Consider the following 21,159-nt stretch of genomic DNA (forward strand, 5'->3'; position numbering starts at 1 on the left):
CTTAATCCTACACTTTGGACACTCGGAACCTTTTATTATCCATATTTGACAATTTTATCTTTGGTGTCTAATGAATCTGATGTATAATGAACATTTCCAAAATTCTGTTCAAGTATATTAGATTGTTATTCAATTATTGGTCTTACTATATTCTCTTATTTAATTCTAAATCTAGAGCAGAGGTCGGCTCATCCCATTCTTTCATTATGGCATTAAATAGCCAGGATTATAATATATTATTACTGCAATTTCTCAGTAACAAACTGTTATTTTGTTTTAATCCAATATAGGAAGGAACGGCACTCACCAGGTCTTTGCTGTGTAAGTGCGAAACGGCCGTCGTCTGACGTGTCCGGCGTGCTCTCCCTCCCCACCAGCCCCCTCCACACATGTAAGCTCCACGTTTGAAATAAACCGTACCCTGCACAGCAAAGACCTGGTGAGTGCCGTTCCTTCCTATATTGGATTATACCTTGTCTCTTCGCACATGTGCACCCCAGAGCAGCACTGATTCATGCCTATATGCTTCAGACTTCACCTCATGGACATGTCTGTTGCTGAGTAGTGCCCTGATCCCTCCTTTTACCATTGAATGTTATTTTGTTTTTAATATATCCCTTTTACCTTTTAAGGGGTTGAACCACAAATAAATTAGATTTTAATCAATAGATCTTGAATTGAAAAAAAGCTGCACAATTAATTGTGTTTATGATAATGTTCCCGTGATGCGAGAATCTTAGAAATGTTCCCCTGCTATGTACTGTGTAATGGATGTGACTTACAATGCAGCAACATGGTCTGATCGTAATACATCTCCTGGGCAGGGGAGGAAACTAAAGAGACTATACAGGCAGGACAGCATGGGATCACAGCTGCTGCTTTCTCTGAGGCAAAACATTGCTTAAAATCAAGCAAGGAAATGTTTTACCTCACAGGATAAGAATTGCAATGTGAAACGCATCTTAGTGCCCCTAACACATGCCGGCAATGATCACTGTAATGGGTAAGGACTTGACACATACATATTTAGTTGCTACTTTTATTCCAGCTTTTCACAGACTTGATATTGTTCTTCCTTTACTTATATCCACTTCTGTGACATCTCTCATCATGTTACTTGTGGTCTCCATTCACAAATGTGCGATCAGCTTGTATCTGTACTTGGCCATCTTCTAGTGCTTATACCACATCATTACTGAGAGATTTCTGATTTGGATTCTGTCTGTGAACATTATTATTGTCAGCAATGTGTATTTACATGTGTGATCATATATAATTTTGTGCTAACCCATTATTTGTATTTCTCATTTGTCCTTCATGTTATCACATTTTTTGTATCCTCATCATTGACCTACTACCTTTTTCTTATGTATACCCATTGGATAGTTCCCATTTTTTTTATGACTTTTTCAATAAAATTCTACTTATACAAAAGTAGGAAAACTTATTTTAGTACATTTTTCCTGGGGTCACCATATGCCAGATTTGTATTTTCTATCCCTCATTGTATCGGGATGTTCCCCAGTTTTTCTGGACTATGGTGCTTATAATTTTCTGTGTTTTTCTAGTTTTTCCAAAAATATCAGCCATAACACAGTACATAGCAGGGGCACAACTACAAGATTATCTCTGCACCTACAAAAATGTTGGGAACAAGTAGTTTTAAATCATACATTTTTATTACAAATTTTAAAGCGAAATTATAACAAAATTCCCCCCATCTCTCCCTTCCCCCTATACCGAATTCTAGGATACGAATATCTACACAGACACCCCCTCTACAGAAATATTAGGGCTACAGCAACATCATATTTTATACAGAAGAATATCACTCCCTCCATACTTCCCTATACAATGACATATTGATTAGACCAGGTCCTCATATTTAGGGACCGTATTTTTTGTTTTGTAAGGAACATCTGATTATAAGAGACATCCCCAAATTTAGAGATAAAAAAGGTAAAACAAAATGGGGTCCATCTTATACTCCGGTGGTGTCTTAGCAGATGGAGGTGGCAGTGTTGGTGAAGCGGGGTCACAGGAGGAAGGGGCGGTGCTGGAGTAGAGCAATGCTGCACGCGCTGCGGTGGTAGCTGTGCTGGCAGTGGTTGGGTTGTGCTGGCTGCGGAGGCTGTGATAGCTGTGTGGGGCAGGACGATGTGGCAGGTGTCACAGATGCTCTGTCGGCAGTGCGGGCTTCAAAGAAATGGCGCCAGGAGTCGGTGCATGCACAGATTGAGGTCTTGGCCCTGTGCCATCTCTGGGAGCCATTTTCATTAAGTCCATTGCTGGGAGATCAATTGACCCAGAGGCAGTGCGTGCGCAGATGAGATCTTGAGCTGAGAGCTCCATCTGCGCATGTGCTGACTGCGGGCACCATTATTTGAAGCCAGAGCATCTGGGATACCCGCCGCACTGCCCTGCTCCACCCAGCCACCGCAGCCCGCAGAGTAGCCAGCACAGCACCCCCATCGCAGCCAACACAGCGCTCCCACCACAGCCAGCACAGCGCCCTCCAAAAAATACTGTAGTTTCTATTATTCTCAAACGCTCTTTAGATTAACAAGATCAGTGACTCCAAAGACCACATCTCATAATAACAATTTTGGAAATGTATCCAACCACGATGCACAGATGTTTTTTATATTTGTCTCTAGTGTTTCTTTTGGAATAAATCTGTCTCATCCAGTCCTGTAGTGATGACTTTATTAATCACGTTTTATAGGAGGGTTTGTCTGAATCCATCTAAATGTTATCAATCTATGTGCAAGAAACAATAAATGTCCTACCACAGTTTTACTCTGTGTGTGTCCAGTGTAATTCCTTTTACAAACAGACCTTGGGGTCTACGATCAAACCTGGCGAATGTGATTTATTTACAGTTGTAGGTAGGACCACACAACAATGTCCAATGAGAATATGGCTCTACCGCTGTAGATATCTGATGGGATCTGAAGGTTTGGTAAATGCCTAATATTTATAGAATCAAGTTTTTCAGGCAAAAATATTATTTTATACTGATGTATGACAGTGGATAATAATATCCAATCTATAGACCATATAGCTCCAGATCTGCCAAACTTTGAGTTCTCCTGATTCTGTAGATAAACTTTCCAGATTGGACTGATGGAGAAATAAGAATCTGATTCATGGTCTCCAATAAGTTCTCACACTAATAAAGTTCTAACAGTTTTCATTTTTTCCAAAAATATATATCTTTTTCCCTTTTAACCCCTTCACAACCCTATGACATACCGGTACATCATAAGTCGCTTGTGTGCTCACATATTTCCCCGCACATGTTGGCTAATCTGATTGACCGATTTACATAAAACAGGCTCCGATGGATTGTAGATCCACCTGCGTTAATTAAATACCACTGTCAATCTCTGACAGCGGAATTTAGCAGGGTGGCGGCGGGGAGCTCATCATTCTCCACCTCCATTGGTGGCTCCATGACATGATCGCGGGGTGTCGTTGCGTTGTCATGACAGCCGGGTGTCAGCTGCAGACCCTTGCCACTGTTATGATGTAGTTCCTGTGAAAACTGCAAAGGGCATTCATAGAAGAGCAGGAAACAAACTGTGGAGCAGAAGCGCAAGGTAGGGTCTTACCCAGTAAGGTGACAATTATTAAAAGTATTTGCACTCACTTATTGGGGTTGTGCCACTCCCAACCCCTATATGCAAGTATATAAATGGCGACTGCCGCAGCTCCGAGTGGCAGCATAATGTTTTATAGGAGAAGAAATTGGGTATATGCCGCGCTATCACCAAGGAAGCCAATGTTAATGATTCCTTCTCTTTATTCTTTGTACAGGTCAAAGCATTTCAGAGATCACTATCTCCTTCATCAGGGCGTCAAAGACTGTTCTTTGATGTCCTGATGAAAGAGACAGTGATCTCTGAAACGTGTCGACCTGTACAAACAATAATGAGCTGGAATAATTAACATCGGCTTCCTTGGTGATAGCAAGGCATACACCCAATTTCTTCTCCTATACACCATTATTCATAGAAGAGCAGCATTTCTGCTGTACAGAGCTGTGCTGATGCTGATCCTCGGCTCTGTACAGCAGAAGCGATGGGAAATTTGCAGCTTCAAAGCCCCTAAGGGAACTAGTAAAGAAGAAAAGTAGTTTTAAAAATATGCAAAAAAATGTTTTAAAACAAGTTCAACGTAACCCCCTTTTGTCCCTTTGAGAATAAAACATTTAATAAAAAAATACAAATGCATATTTGGTATCGCCGTGTCCGATCTATCATAGTATAAAATAAATTTAACCTGAGCGGTAAAGGCCGTAACGAGAAACAAAATCAAAAGACCAGAATTATGTTTTTTTGTCACTGCAACATTGCAATAAAATAGAATGAGGAGGGAACAAAACTGTGGGGCCCCTGACCTGGTCAGGCACCACTGAGTACTGCACCCATGCTGGGGGCAGTACAATACAGGTAATCTAGAAGGCTGACCGAGGTGTGACTACACAGGCGCATAGTAATCAGGTCTCACACATCTACCTTTGGGAGGACCCCTGGGGAATTTAGGAGGGGGCGTGGCCTCCATCTCCACTCAAGGGGTGTGGTAGAGAGCCTGGTTGCTATGTGGCGTAGGCAGGCGCAGTGGGGAGAGGAAGTAGAGAGGAGTGAGGAGTCTGGAAGTGGAGCTCAGAGAGAGCAGACGTGCAGGACCCACGAGTGAGCCAGTTTAGTGTGCAGCCCAGGGAGAGCAGTCGCAGTAAGAGGACCCTGGAGTTGGGGCACTTTAACAGTGTCCGCGCAGTGACTACCGATGGGGGAGATCGGTCACCTGGTAGTGCCACCCGAAATCCACCCAAGGCTAGAGAGAGCAAAGTGGTGGCAGAGTAAGGGGACTGCCAGGGAGGTACCAGGCCCGCAAGGGTAAAGGGCCCAGTGCAGAGATATATTCACCTTTCTTCTGCCAAACCTGCCTGAGAGGGCACTTCAGACCCTCAAGACAACACCACAGAGTCCGCAGCCACGTAGCAAAGAGAGGGCCCATAGTTCACAGGAGGCAAGCAGCCGGAGTGACCTGGTCCAGGCTAGAAGCAAACGGGCCGAAACGAGGGGAGAACAGGCAGCAGCAACTTCCCTGGGTGACCCCCGTAGGGACTTCAAGTTGGGGTCACCACAAAACACAAAGGGCTAAGGAAGGCGAGTTGGTAGTCACCCTCATCAGCCAGCCGGAAGGATTCCTGGTTCCATCATGGTTCATCCCAGCTACGCCCGGGTTACTCACCCTGCCACCAACTGTGAGTAAAACCCCTGAAAGACATTCTGCTTGTGCGTGTGAGTCATTCTGCGACTTGTGGTGCCACACACACAGGGCCCTGGGGCTTGCCTCACTCTCGGGAGGCCACTATAACTGACTGCACCCACCATCAGCCCCAGGCACCCCTTAATCTGCAGTGGCGGTCACCCTGACCGCAATACCGAGAGTGGCGTAACGAAAATCCTAAAGAGAAGGTTCCCTACCTGTGACCAGACTGTTCCATCCCACGTCAAGTCCCTGAAGGTAATGCACTGACACAAAACCTGTGGGGCTTCACAAAACCACATCTACACAAAAATGGTAGAATTAAAATGTCAGCTCGGGACACATAATAAGCCGCTACTGAGCCACAGATCCGGAAAATAAGAACATTACAAGTCTCAAAAATCGCGACAATGGCGCAGTTTTTTATTTGACAAATTTTTTATTTTATTTTTTACCTTTTTAAATAAAAAAACAAAACTATACATATTTAATATCTACGACCTCGTACTGACTTGGAGAATCATGCTGCCAAGTCAGTTTTACCATATAGTTAACATGGTAAATTAAAAAAGCCCAAAAATAATTGTGGAATTGTACTTTTTTTTTGCAAACTCACCATATTTGGAATTTTTTCCCCCATTTTACAGGACCGTATGTTGTAGAAAGAATGGTGTCATACATACGTACAACTCATCCCGCTAAAAACAAGCCCTTATATAGCTACATTTTTAGAATAATAAAAAAGCTTTATGGCTGTTGGAAGAAAGGGAGAAAAAAAAAAGAAAAACTGAAATCGCTGTGTGGGAAGGGGTTAAATGCCTGACCTAATTTTTCCTTTTCTAGGCTTGATATGAACTTATCTTTTACCATTTTGGGGTGGAGACGAGGTTTTGATGTACTCTTAATTCCATAAATTTAATTCTGGTGTTTAGATATTTTTTCTTCCTAAATGGCCGTAAATAGTTCAGATTAATTTAGTTTATATTTTGATTGACCTTTTATGAATTCAGCAACACCAAATATGTTAGGTGTCAGATCGGTGAGGCATCCGGCACCGGCCATGTACAGACATCATTGTTAATATCCAGGAAAAATCCCTGTAACCAGATTGATTTGCAGTCTAAAAATGTGAGGGAAGGTAATTTTCTGATTTGAGGTTTACTTGGATAGTGGAACCATTGGAATGTCAGGAATAAAGTATAGAGGCACATTGTCAATGAGACCGTAAGAAAACACTTCAAAGTACCAAATCAGGATATATAAAACATGGTCAAACAGGCAGAATATCAGGGCAGTAAGAAGACTGTAGAACGTGGTCAGGAACAAGCCAAGTCTTTACCACAAATCACAAGAAAGAAACAATTCTGCCCACAACGGAAATCACAAATACCCATTGCTGAGGCCCCAGATAGAGAGGAATGGGAATTATAAATATCTGGCCTCGTAGATGTGGTGCCCCTGAGGCTCCAGTCACTACAGAGGTTCTGCACCTAGGTGTGGTATTTCATTCCCGGGTAAGGAGGAGGCCATAACTCGTTGCACATAAACACACATACACAGGCACACTCCATCAGGTCAGGGGTTTCTGTACAAGCCATCTTGGAGGTGGGGTTAGCAAGTGGGTGGACACCTAGTGTGTAGGAAGGAAAGTGAAATTAACAGAACAGGACAGAACAAGTCTGGAGGAGAATGGAGTAGGACGTGCAGGAGACAGTTCCTAGGGGACTTGAGCTGAAGGGTCTCTCCCTGGGACCAAAAGGAGAGAAAGGGTCCTAGAGCCCACAGAAAGTGCGCCAGACTCCCGTGGTCTCGTTCCACATACAGCATATTGGAGTGGAGGGACTTGGCCGCAAAAGGGACCGGCCCCTCAACTAGTGGAGAACTACAAGGCTCAGCTAGCAAACCGGAGGCTAAGGTTACTGCAAATACTGAAGCCACATCCACACACATCCGCTGGAAGGTGACCATAGAGGGCCAAGGGACAGAGCTTCAAGCCACCTGACAGGGTTCGCAAACACCAGATCAGGGCTCTGTGTGTGAGGGCGCAAGGCAGGAGGTAGAAGCCAGTGCAGGAAGGAGCACAGAAGGGTGTATCGGATTGTGCCTCTGAACTATCTGGAATCGGCTGGGGTCCCATCACAGCGGGTCTCAGTGCTCTAAAGGCAGCATCTCAAGCAGTGAGTAAAGAACTTGTGACTGAATTCCTGTGTTGCAAAGTTATTCCCTGCGCCTCCGGCCCTGCACCCTGCCATTACTCGTCAATACAATCTTCAGCCCTGGGGACACAGCTCTAACTGTGGAGAGCTATACCAACCAAGCTGCGCCACCATCTGGCCCGGAGGTCCCGTCCTGCAGCGTCTGCTATCTCTGGCAGAGTACCACAGGTGGCATCACGAATAACTATCATCATCCCTTGTAGATAACCCCCATTTAACGACCACTGCCAGGGTCATGGAATTGGTCCCTGCCACTGTGACAGCCCCAAAGAGTAAGGAACCGTGGCCCGGTAACGAGTAACCCCCCACTGCATCAGTGGGTGCGTCATAGACATCATAACTGGTGTCCATGAAGCCACAAAATTGAGATGGTGACCGTAGACTGTTGTGGGCAAGAAATATATAGAGCCAGACAGAACCCAGCAGAGCCGAGGTGTGCACAGAACAACTTAGCGAAATGTGCAGTGGAAGGAGCATTTACACATTATTTAATCACACAGCGCTCAGTCCCACAGAGGGTCACAGATTCATTCACAAGCATTTTATTTATTTTTTTTAACAAAAAACATTTTATTTTCACAATTACTTACTTTTTCAGCTAGAGATTGTATATATAATTTTCATTTCTTTATTTGTATTATGATTATAAATGTGTCACATGTATTTCTATTGTGTGTTCGTGGTTTGATCCTCTCCAGGGGGTGAGACGTATTATTTCCTTGGATCACACCCTCCTTTATAAGTTTCTTTGTATACTTCTTTGTATGAAGCCTGAGGAAGAAATCAGATCGATTATGAAATGTGCTGCTGTCTTTTAATAAATGTTGCTTGTAATTTTACACATTCTCATCCTTGTCTTCAACATGACAAGGTCAACCACAAATGTGTTTTTTTGTTTTGTTTTTTTTTCCTACTTTTAACTTCGGAACAGATCCAGTCACAAATTCAGGCAAACACAGATCCCAGAATAAGATCCATGAAATTTAGAGTTTATTGTAGTCTGACTCCCCGTTGAGAATCAGAATAGGACACACTCATTGGCGTCTGTGCTGCACGATACAAACAATTTGAGCACCACACAGACATTCACAAGGATGTGTGAGTACACCATAAGGCCTCATTCACACATCTATGTCTCTGGTATGTGTGCTGTCCATTTTCACACGTACCGGAGACATGGATACATGTAGACCCATTAAAATCAATTGGCTTGGCACACATGCCGGTGTTTTGACACGGATCATGTGTCCGTGTGGTGCACATTAGTGTCCATGTGCTCCATACGGCAACATGTCCGTTTTCTGCCAGCAGCACGGATGTCACATGACTGCACAATGATGTGATCCATGTGACATCAGTGTGACACAAACCAGAAGAAACAAGTGTCACAGAGAAATAAATGTATTTAATAATTAATTGTCTTCGGCGCTGCAGTCTCTGGCACTGTTACCACACTTCATTCCAGGCCCGTTCATGATGTTCATAACTATTCAGTGAACTGACTGCATTCCCGGAAGCAAGTGTGACAGCAGCGCTGGAGACAGGTAAGTATACAAGTTCTTTCTGTCCGAGTTTTATCTGGATGTCACATGGTTACCAGACAAACAGCACACGGAACACATGGCAAGACATACGTACCAACAATACGGACCATGCAAAACATGCATTCTTTGCACATACATGTGAAGAGGGCCTAATACTGAAGAAGCTTTCTGAAGGAAGTGGCATCCTCTCTATGACAGCAGTCATGTGTAAGGAAGTGGTCATAAAGGCTATTCATTCAATAACATTTAACAGGGCTGGTAAGAGAACAATGCTCTCTGGTGACTGAATACACCACTAGAGATGAGCAAACCTGTTTGGTAAAGGTTTGCCAACTTCAAATTCATTGAGAACCTTAGCTTGTTCATTTAGGCTCGGGAACCCCGAGCACTTTCCCAAAAAGTCAGTAATGTTCATTTTTGTTCATTTTTTGCCCACGAACACTGGCCGCGTTTCCAAAAATGCTTTTGTAATAGCATTTTCTGCTTTTGTATAGGATTGTGGTGCTGTCTAATGTGGGGTTGTGTAAAATCAGTGGCGGATACGGGAACTTTTTATCAAGAGAAGCATTTTGATGTGCGGTGCCAATTTTCTTAAATATATTTGTGGTTGTTTCTGCAGGTAATCATAGCGAAGCAAAAATCCAGAATATTCAGACAGAAGGGTGTGAGGGCCAGGGAGGACTGGTAGGCCCAGGAGGTGGATCCACTGGACCGAGCACCCCACCTGGAGGGCAGGGTACACAGTAGCTGGAGCACTAACGTGGCAGGAACGGGTGCAGGTATCAGGAAGCAAAGACAGACCAGGTCACTAAGGTCACAGCGTACTTTAAGGCAGTAATAGGAAACAGGAACAAAGACCTGAGCACCTAGCTCACGAGACAAGGCATAGAAACACAAACGATGATCAGGCCCCCGCCCACATGGAGAGGCCAGTCTTATATACTCAGCACAGCCTCAGGTCATTTCCTGTTGCAGCAGTGCTGGGGCTATAAGACCAGGTGGGTGGGCGCGGCCCGGTCCTATACAGAACATTAGTCAGAATCAGACTCCTGAGACCAGGAACAGGATTCTGGGGAGCATGAGCGGGAATGGCAGGCATGACCGGTGGACGCATGGACTGGACCAGTGAGGAAGGAGCGGTGGTACGCTGGCGAGGCTGGATCAGTGGGTACAGAGCGGTGGCGTGGCGCAGGTGTGACTGGCTCAGTGGTTACGGAGCGGTGCCTGGATGGTGAGACCGGCTTAGTGGGTAGAGAGCGCTGCTGGGACACCAGGAGCGTGACAGTACCCCCCCTTGAAGCCCCCTTCTCCGAGCAAAGGACCCCCGGGGTACCCTGGACCGAGCCCCCGGACCGTAACCCAGCGCAAAGGAAAGGAGGGATGGCTGACCCCATGCACACTTCCGGACCGCAACACGCTTAACCGAAGATTTTCGAGCAGTGGCAACGGAAGAAACGGAAAGGGAAGGACAGTCAGAAGCAGGACTGGAATCCTGGATGACCGGATCGGGCGTCTCGGACCGGGTATCGGTCATAGTCTCATCCTCAGTAGCCGCTGGAGTCAAAGTCTCAACTCTAGAAGGCGGTGAAATCAAAGTCTCATCTCCAGAAGATGGTGGAATCAAGGTCTCGGATGCCTGGGGTGGTGGAACATCACTGGATAGCGTAGTCTCTTCTGCAGGATCCTGCAGCTTGACTGAGTCAAGTGCCAGGGGCTGAGGAACAGGCTGCAAGCAGGTTTCGTGGCACAAGGGACTCCAGCGGGTAATCGCGCCAGAGCGCCAACTAATAACAGGGTCATGGAGTTTCAGCCAGGGCAGGCCCAACAGGAGCTCAGGAGTCATCCTCGGGATCACATAGAAGGCAATGGTCTCTGTATGCGAAGTGCCAACCTGGAGGCTCACGGGCTCGGTGGTAAACCGGACAGGTTCGTAGAGCGGTTTGCCGTCTACGGAGGCGAACCAGAGAGACTTCTTCAGCGGGGTGACAGGGACCTGGTATTTGTTTACCGTGGCCTGATGGATAAAGTTGCCTGCCGCCCCAGAATTTATGTGGGCCTCAGCTGAAAACCGGGTCCCCTCTGTCGTCACCCGGACAGTCTGTTTAACTGGAACCAAAGGCATTTCGGTGGCAAGGGTGGCGGTTCCCACCATCCCTTGGACCTGGGGTCTACCTGGTTTCACCGGGCAAGAACGGAGCATATGTGAACCGTCTCCACAATAGTAGAAGCACAGGCCCCGGGCGAGCCGTTCTGCACGGCGTTGCTTGGCTTGGGTCAGAAGGTCCACTTGCATGGGTTCTGGCGATAAGTCGCGGAAAGACAGGGACGAGGGTGCGGTAGGTTTCTGTGGGGGCAAGGCGTGGCAAGGTGGTCGCTTCTCCCGGACTATCTCTTTGGTACGCTCCCGAAAACGGAGGTCAATCCGAGTGGCCAGGGAAATCAAAGCGTCCAAGGTTCGTGGAACGTCACGGCCAGCTAGTTCGTCTTTGATGCGGCCAGAGAGACCTTCCCAAAAGGCCGCCGTCAAGGCCTCATTGTTCCAGCCCAGCTCAGAGGCGAGCGTGCGGAACTGGATGGCGTATTAGCCGACGGTCAGGGTCCCTTGGCGTAGCCGGAGAAGCGAAGAGATCACTGCGGTAGTTTGTCCGGGTTCATCGAAGGTACTTCGGAAAGCTTGCAGGAACTCCTGGATGTCGGTGATCATCGGGTCCTCATTTTCCCACAGGGGGTTAATCCAGGCCAGGGCTTCGCCTTCCAGGCGTGACATCAGGAACGCCACCTTGGCCTGGTCTGAGGCAAACAAGTGCGGGAGCAACTGGAAGTGCAGGGAGCACTGGTTCAGGAAACCGCGGCAGGACTTGGGATCCCCTGCATAGCGAGGCGGAGCAGCAAGGCGAAGTTGCGAGGCTGTAGAGGAACCTGGTTCAGACCTGGAGACTGGTTGCTGCGTGGACGAGGCGGCGGTCTGCAGCGTATACAACCGGTGGTCCACGGACGCCAAGAATTTCAGCATCCGATTAAGGGTTTCACGCTGTTGTGCCAGCTCCTAGCGCAGCTCAGCCAGCTCTGATTTCTGTGCTTCAGCGGGATCCATGGCCTGTGCTCCAGCGGGATCCATGGCCTGATCATACTGTGAGGGCCGGGGAGGACTGGTAGGCCCAGGAGGTGGATCCACTGGACCGAGCACCCCACCAGGAGGGCAGGGTACACGGTAGCTGGAGCACTAACGTGGCAGGAACGGGTGCAGGTATCAGGAAGCAAAGACAGGACCAGGTCACTAAGGTCACAGCGTACTTTAAGGCAGTAATAGGAAACAGGAACAAAGACCTGAGCACCTAGCTCACAAGACAAGGCATAGAAACACAAACGATGATCAGGCCTACTGTGAGGGCCAGGGAGGACTGGTAGGCCCAGGAGGTGGATCCACTGGACCGAGCACCCCACCTGGAGGGCAGGGTACACGGTAGCTGGAGCACTAACGTGGCAGGAACGGGTGCAGGTATCAGGAAGCAAAGACAGGACCAGGTCACTAAGGTCACAGTGTACTTTAAGGCAGTAATAGGAAACAGGAACAAAGACCTGAGCACCTAGCTCACGAGACAAGGCATAGAAACACAAACGATGATCAGGCCCCGCCCACATGGAGAGGCCAGTCTTATATACTCAGCACAGCCTCAGGTCATTTCCTGTTGCAGCAGTGCTGGGGCTATAAGACCAGGTGAGTGGGCGCGGCCCGGTCCTATACAGAACATTAGTCAGAATCAGACTCCTGAGACCAGGAACAGGACTCTGGGGAGCATGAGCGGGAATGGCAGGCGTGACCGGTGGACGCATGGACTGGACCAGTGAGGAAGGAGCGGTGGTACGCTGGCGAGGCTGGATCAGTGGGTACAGAGCGGTGGCGTGGTGCAGGTGTGACTGGCTCAGTGGTTACGGAGCGGTGCCTGGATGGTGAGACTGGCTTAGTGGGTAAGGAGCGCTGCTGGGACACCAGGAGCGTGACAAAGGGCTCCTGTGATTTGCTGCCTAATTCACATGTCTGTGTGCATATGAATTTCAGACATGTTGCGTTGGCGCCATTTTGTGAATGTCAAACGTTAGGGAAGGGGCTGCCACCTCTGCTCTAGCTGGTGTTGCTAGACAGCTTAGCTAGGGGTTTAATGCTAGGTAGTTGAGATAGATAGGAGAGCAATAGTTTAGTATAGGGACGTGTAGTGTAAGGAAAGGTGTCTGTGCCACAAATCAGCACATTTAATGATAGAAATTGGGATTTGTAGTTGCAGTGCCTGTTAAAGAGTTGCCAGTGAAACATGTAAATAGATATTGCTACGTATTACTGCCTGCTCAAAATTACGCAAGCACATTTAAAGGTATTGCTAGTTAGCAGTGCATGGCCTAAAAAGTTGCTAGAGAATTATGTAAAAAGTTAATCTTGCCAATTTTAATTGCCTGCTCAAAATTACACAAACACATTTATAGGTTTTGCTAGTTAGCAGTGTGTGGCCTACAAAATTTCTAGGAAAGTATATAAAAAGTGGTTTTTGAAAATTTTAAATTGCCTGCTCAAAATTATGCAAAAACAGTTATACGTATCACTAGTTAGCAGTGCCTGGCCTAAAATGTTGCTAGGGAAGTACATACAAAAAAAAAAAATTCTTGACAATTTTAATTCAAAGATTTTGGACATCGTTGCAGATGCTTTCCTCCTCTTCAGTCTGGGAATCTTTGGAGGGGACCTCTTATGCCCAAGGGATAGAATGTGTGAACAGCTTTTTCAACTCGCCCATGTGTGGTTTCAGACAGTGAGTTTGCCAGTTGGCAAATTGTGATGTGGGCGCACACAAGTGTAATTGGGGTGGCACCTCTGGGGAATGAACTGTGTGTAATGTTGAGATGCAGGAGAAGGAGGAGAGGCCACTTGATGCAGCGCTTGCTATCCACTCTAGCATCTGCTGTTTACCAGCCTCATTTCAAAGTTGAAGCGATGTGTGGCTGACAAAGAAATCTAGTGGAGTAAAATGTCTAGTATCTGAAGTTGTTCTCGTTTCTCTTGGGATTGGATGAGCCGGTGATTGCCCACTAGACCTTTGACTAACAGAACTTCCCACAAGTACACCTCCAACACCCCACCTATTGCCCCCTCCACAACAACTTCGTCGTGATTTACCACTCTTGGTTAATGTACTCTTCCCCTTTCAAACAGATGTTCCGCAAACCTACGCCCACACCTGTCAGACAAAAGATAAAATATTTATTTCCTGTCTGAGTTGGCAATATTGTGAAGGCACTAAAAAGTACCACTACCTACAAATGTGTTTCACTGCGTAATTTGGTGCAGACACAGAAAAGCACCAAGAAGAACGTTTTAGCTTGTTCAATAGCAATTTTTCAGCAGACGCTAATAACAATTCCTGTAATTGTGTTTCACTGCGGAATTTTGAGTAGGCAATTAAAATTGCCAAGAACAACTTTTTAGCTAGCTGCCTAGAAAATTTACAGCAGGCCAGGCACTGCTAAGTAGCAATACCTTTAAATGAAGTTGGATCCTGGCCAGGACGAAGTAGGGTCCGAGCAGGATCCCTACACTCGTCAACTGATGTTAACCCCAGGGGTGGAGGTGATGATGAGACTCAGAAACCTGAGGTGCATGCATACTCTCTTGTGCATTCAGGAAGAGGAGGGAGTGGGACAACATAGAGCCTGATGATGACGTAGATCCCACTTGGTGTGAACACAGAGGCACGCAGCTGTGTAGCTCAGCACATAAAGAGGAGGAAGAAGCTAAGGAGAATATGTTGGCATTTCCCAAATGGAGTTTTCACTCATATGAGTATGCAGGGGCAGCAATGCTGCCAAACTAGGGTGAAAATGAGTCACTCCTAGTCTCATGATGTAGTTACAGTTTACATGAAAAAGATACCCTTTCTTTCCACCTCACACACAAAGAGATTTTCAATCAAGTGCCACCAAAAGGCGGGTTGTCTTCAGGGACTTGTTCCCTGCAGGTGCCCCCTGGCAAAATGAGCATCGCTAATTCGGGATGATGCAATTCTATCTGGTAGAACTTCGAAGCAGACACCGTTTCATACTTGTGAAGCTCAAGTCCATACACACAATCAATTCCATCATATTTTATAAGATAAAGAAAAGGGTTGACTGGTACTTGATCCAAACCAATTCCTTTCCATTGAGATATTGGACCACTGCCCTCTTTTGAGCCATCTGTATCCTGCAACCTACAATATTTCTTCTTAGTGGAGAAATTGGTTTAATTGGTCCCATATTGCTTTGATGTTTCTTGTGAGAGGTCGTTTTCTTCATCATATTTGCAGAAATGCCTGCATGTTCTGCATCAGATCTTGATTGCTGAGCTGCGGCCATTCCAATGGAGTCTTCATTCATCTGTGTATACAAGAGCAGCAACCCTGCCAAACTAGGGTGAAAATGAGCCAGTCCAAGTCTGATTATGTTGTTACAGTCCACATGAAAAAGATACCCTTTTGTGCCACCTCCCATGCAATGAGATTTTTGAATGTAGTGCCAGTCTTCAGGGAGCAAGAGTCCTACACCTGCCTGTCATGCATTTCTTGATTTTTAATATTTAAATGCCAAGACACATCCTGTGTGTTGCATAGACCATACCTCCCTGCTGTGCAAAGACACTATGGTGAAATGGGGAGGGGGGTAATTGATGCTACTGTACTGCTGTGTACCTGAATGGTTTTAAAACATCTCTGTTGAGTTTTAAAACTAAGATGCGAGGCCACATCCTATGTGTAAGTCAATACATTTAGGCCATGCTTAAAATAATATGCATGAGAGTGCAGTGACACAGCTACAAAGTTGTGGAACACTATCCAGGCCGAGTTTGATAAACGGATGTCTCAACTGAACCTGAAGCCAGGGAAGGCCATGTGTGATTATGGTGCAAACCTAATGGCGGCACTATGCCTGGGCAACATCACATATGCAGTGTATGGATCAACATGGTTGTACAGAAACTTCTAGGGCATTATTATGTCCTGGATGCGTTGCTGTAGAAAGCACGGTCGCTGTGTGCTCACTTGTTAAAATTAAAAGGCCGGGCCACAGCTTGTGTGTTGCATGGGGAGGAGGGCAATTGATGCTACTGTACTGCTGTCTGCCTGAAAGGATTTTAATTGTTGAGACTACAAGATAAGTCTCAAAGTTGTCTCTTCTCTGTACTGGCAGGGGTATGGTAGCACTCTTTAGCAGAGCCGAGATTGTCGTGGGAGACCGTGTGGATTACATCTGACCTAAATGTTTTGGGGTTTATTAAAGGGGTGAAAAAGAGTGGGTTTTTTGTATTTTATTTTAAACTAGCTGTAGTACCCGGCGTTGCCAGGGATAGCAACTAAGTGTTTCTCTGTCTCTCTCACTCTCCCACTCTTTCCCACTCCCTCTCTGTCTGTCTGCCTCTGTATTTCTGTGTGTCTGTGTGTGTCTCTCTCTTTCTCTGTGTTTCTCTGTCTCAGTGTCTGTCTCTATGTCTCTCTGTGTCTGTTTCTTTGTCTCTGTGTGTCTGTCGCTGTGTGTCTGTGTCTCTGTGTGTCTCTATGTCTGTCTCTGTATGTGTCTCTTTCTGTATGTGTCTCTTACTGTGTGTGTCTCTTTCTGTGCATGTCTCTTTCTTTCTGTGTGTCTCTTTCTTACTGTGTGTCTCTTTCTGTGTATGCATCTCTGTCTCTGTGCGTCTCTGTCTCTGTGCGTCTCTGTCTATGTGTGTCTCTGTCTCTGTGTGTCTCTGCCTCTGTGTGTCTCTGTATTTCTGTGTTTCCCTTTTTCTATGTGTCTGTGTCTCTGTGTCTGCTTGTCTCTTTCTCTGTGTGCCTGCGTATCTGTGTGTGTCTCTATGTGTGTGTTTGTGTATCTCTTTTTCTGTGGCTTACTGTCTCTATGTGTCTGTCTCTGCCTCTGCATCAGTCTGTGTGTCTGTGTCCCTGTATGTCTCTGTGTGTCTCTATCTGTGTGCCTATGTCTCTGTGTCTCTATGTGTCTCTGTGTGTCTCTATGTGTGTGTCTCCGTTTGTCTCTGTTTCTGTGTGTGTCTCTATCTCTGCATCAGTCTCTGTATCAGTCTGTGTGTCTCTGTGTGTCTGTCCGTGTGTCTGTGTGTGTGTCTCTGTGTGCCAGGATTGTTGCATCTAATGGATGCAACAATTCTGGGTGGCTGGATGCTGATGTTTTTAGGCTGGGTGGGGCCCCAATAACTATGGGCCTCCCCAGCATGAGTATGCCAGCATTTCAGCTGTCAGCTTTATCTTAAGCAAGGATGGTTGACCTTAGGGAGATCAACATCCAACACCGCGGAGACACCATCACGTGTTTCTCAACGCAGGGATTCTAGAGAAATGCCCCCTGGGAAATATTCAAAACAAGAAAGCCTGCGGAGACACCATCACATGTTTCTCAACGCTTGCAGGAAAATAGCCAGGGTTTTCAACCAGGAAGGAACAACCACGGGAAGGGCAGTCTCCAGTCAAGGAGACCACCTATGCCAAACATCGTATCCATCCACAGACAGCTGTTTCGGGGTATTTGCCCCTCATCAGTGTGGAGTAGGAAACTGGCTAGTGGGAGCAATGCCTAGTAGAAGACCACATAAGCAACGATGGTTGACCTTAGGGAGATCAACATCCAACACCCCGGCGACACCATCACGTGTTTCTCAACGCAGTGTTTCTAGATCAGTGCCCCCTGGGAAATATTCAAAACAAGAAAGCTTGCGGAGACACCATCACATGTTTCTCAACGCTGGCAGGAAACTAGCCAGGTCTTTCACTGGGAAGGAACAACCACGGGAAGGGCAGTCTCCAGTCAAGGAGACCACCTATGCCAAACATGGTATCCATCCACAGACAGCTGTTTCGGGGTATTTGCCCCTCATCAGTGTGGAGTAGGAAACTGGCTAGTGGGAGCAATGCCTAGTAGTAGTCTTCTACTAGGCATTGCTCCAACTAGCCAGTTTCCTATTCCACACTGATGAGGGGCAAATACCCGGAAATCGCTGTCTGTGGTTGGATACCATGCTTGGCATAGGTGGTCTCCTTGACTGGAGACTGCCCTTCCCGTGGTTGTTCCTTCCCAGTGAAAGACCTGGCTAGTTTCCTGCAAGCGTTGAGAAACATGTGATGGTGTCTCCGCAGGCTTTCTTGTTTTGAATATTTCCCAGGGGGCATTGCTCTAGAATCACTGTTTTGAGAAACACGTGATGGTGTCTTCGCGGTGTTGGATGTTGATCTCCCTAATGTCAACCATCGTTGCTTATGTAGTCTTCTACTAGGCATTGCTCCCACTAGCTAGTTTCCTACTCCACACTGATGAGGGGCAAATACCCCGAAACAGCTGTCTGTGGATGGATACGATGTTTGGCATAGGTGGTCTCCTTGACTGGAGACTGCCCTTCCCATGGTTGTTCCTTCCCGGTGAAGGACCTGGCTAGTTTCCTGCCAGCGTTGAGAAACATGTGATGGTGTCTCCACAGGCTTTCTTGTTTTAAATATTTCCCAGGGGGGCATTCCTCTAGAATCACTGCATTGAGAAACACGTGATGGTGTCGCCGCGGTGTTGGATGTTGATCTCCCTAAGGTCAACTATCCTTGCTTATGTAGTCTTCTACTAGGCATTGCTCCCACTAGCCAGTTTCCTACTCCACACTGATGGGGGGCAAATACCCCGAAACAGCTGTCTGTGGATGGATACCATGTTTGGCATAGGTGGTCCCCTTGACTGGAGACTGCCCTTCCCGTGGTTGTTCCTTCCCGGTGAAAGACCTGGCTAGTTTCCTGCCAGCTTTGAGAAACATAAAAAACAAAAAAAGACAGTTTGCGCTCTGATAATGCTAAAGTATGGAAACCATGAATGTGTGAACATGGACCTGCATTACTGCTATGGAAAATCTAAGAAAAATGAGATATTTAGCATATAGAAATGGCCATTTGTATATCTGCCCAGTTGCCCCTTCACGGCATATCTCGTAACTGGGTACCTAACGCTATTCTGAAGCCTCTCTTTGGGTTAAAAACCTCCTGTGTATGGGCACGTAGGAACCTGCTATATAGAATGAGATTACCTGTGGCAACTGGGGGAGGGGTGCACGGTCAGAAGGTATGACCCTCTTGATATAGACAAAAAAAGACTGCCTGCACTCAGCCTCATCGACCTGACATGTGAACAGGCGCATAACTGAACATGACATAAAATACAAAAAAAGACAGTTTGCGCTCTGATAATGCTAAAGTATGGAAACCATGAATGTGTGAACATGGACCTGCATTACTGCTAAGGAAAATCTAAGAAAAATGAGATATTTAGCATATAGAAATGGCCATTTGTATATCTGCCCAGTTGCCCTTTCACCGCATATCTCGTAACTGGGTACCTAACGCTATTCTGAAGCCTCTCTTTGGGTTAAAAACCTCCTGTGTATGAGCACGTAGGAACCTGCTATATAGAATGAGATTACCTGTGGCAACATGTTCAGTTATGCGCCTGTTCACACGTCAGGTCGATGAGGCTGAGTGCAGGCAGTCTTTTTTTTGTCTATATCAAGAGGGTCATACCTTCTGACCGTGCACCCCTCCCCCAGTTGCCACAGGTAATCTCATTCTATATAGCAGGTTCCTACGTGCCCATATACAGGAGGTTTTTAACCCAAAGAGTGGCTTCAGAAAAGCGTTAGGTACCCAGTTACGAGATATGCCGTGAAGGGGCAACTGGGCAGATATACAAATGGCCATTTCTATATGCTAAATATCTCATTTTTCTTAGATTTTCCTTAGCAGTAATGCAGGTCCATGTTCACACATTCATGGTTTCCATACTTTAGCATTATCAGAGCGCAAACTGTCTTTTTTTGTATTTTATGTCATGTTCAGTTATGCGCCTGTTCACACGTCAGGTCGATGAGGCTGAGTGCAGGCAGTCTTTTTTTTTTTTTTTTTTTTAGCTTTTAGAAACATGTGATGGTGTCTCCGCAGGCTTTCTTGTCAGCTTTATCTTGGCTGGCTATCAAAATTAGGGAGGATTGCATGCCGTTTTTTTAAGATAATTTATTTAATAAAAAAAAGCTGCATGGAAGCCACTTGGGGTCCCTCATATTTTGCTACAAAATAAATATAAGCACATGGCTGGGGGCTGCAGCCTATAGCCATCTGCTTTATCAGTACTGGGTATCAATGTAAGGGAGACCCACACTATTTTTTTATTTTTATTTTTTGCACACCATTAGGGGACCCAGATAGCGTGTGTGATTCCAACCAATCACACTAGCCGGCCATTTAATTCAATGGTTTTGAGATTTTCTCGTCGAGCTATTCGGCAATCACCGGGAACGTCAGCAAACACGAACCGAATGGAATTAAATCTTGACAGGTTTGCTAATCTCTAGTTAGGACCCCACACACCTGCTGAGACACTTGCACAATCAACCAGTATAATGAACAGCTCTTGTTTAATAGAATATGACATGCATGATATCTGCTGATTGTGTAAAGGGAGCTTTACATGCTACAATATCGTTAATGTTTTATCGTCGGGGTCACGCCGTTAGTAGAGATGAGCGAACCGGTCCCGGTTCGGCTCGAGGTCGGTTCACCGAACGGAGGTCCCGTTCGAGTTCGGTTCGTCGAACGTTCGACGAACCGAACTCGAACTGCATAGGAAACAATGGCAGGCATTCACAAACACATAAAAACACCTAGAAAACACCCTCAAAGGTGTCCAAAAGGTGACAAACAACTCACAACACAACACAAACACATGGGAAAGTGACAAGGACATATACTCATGCGAAAACAAAACAGCTGGACAAGGAAAAAGAGGAGGAGACACAGATATATGAGTATATGCAAGGAAACATCGATGCCATTACTGTGCAACTTGAGCCCTGCTCATTTTAGGCTTCCAATCTGGATAAATTGCCTGAGCTTGCCACGTACGCCTTGGGGATCTTGTCGTGTCTTGCAGCCAGCGTTCTCTCGGAATCTGTCTTCAGTGCTGCTGGGGGTCTGCTGGCAGATAAGCACACGTGTCTGTCCACTGACAATGTGGACATGGCTCTCAGAGGACTTTTCTTCCCCTGGGTCATCCAGGGGAGGCGA

The 21,159-nt window shown here is 46.3% G+C and overlaps 1 protein-coding gene across 1 annotated transcript in view; it reads right to left on the bottom strand.

The window, feature by feature from the left end:
* The window catches only part of LOC142312864 (uncharacterized), a 566,011-nt gene that overhangs the window by 370,082 nt on the left and 174,770 nt on the right, over positions 1-21,159 (bottom strand). The window lies entirely within an intron of this gene.

The sequence above is a fragment of the Anomaloglossus baeobatrachus genome, chromosome 5 (assembly GCF_048569485.1).
Source record: "Anomaloglossus baeobatrachus isolate aAnoBae1 chromosome 5, aAnoBae1.hap1, whole genome shotgun sequence".
Classification (NCBI taxonomy): Eukaryota; Metazoa; Chordata; class Amphibia; order Anura; family Aromobatidae; genus Anomaloglossus; species Anomaloglossus baeobatrachus.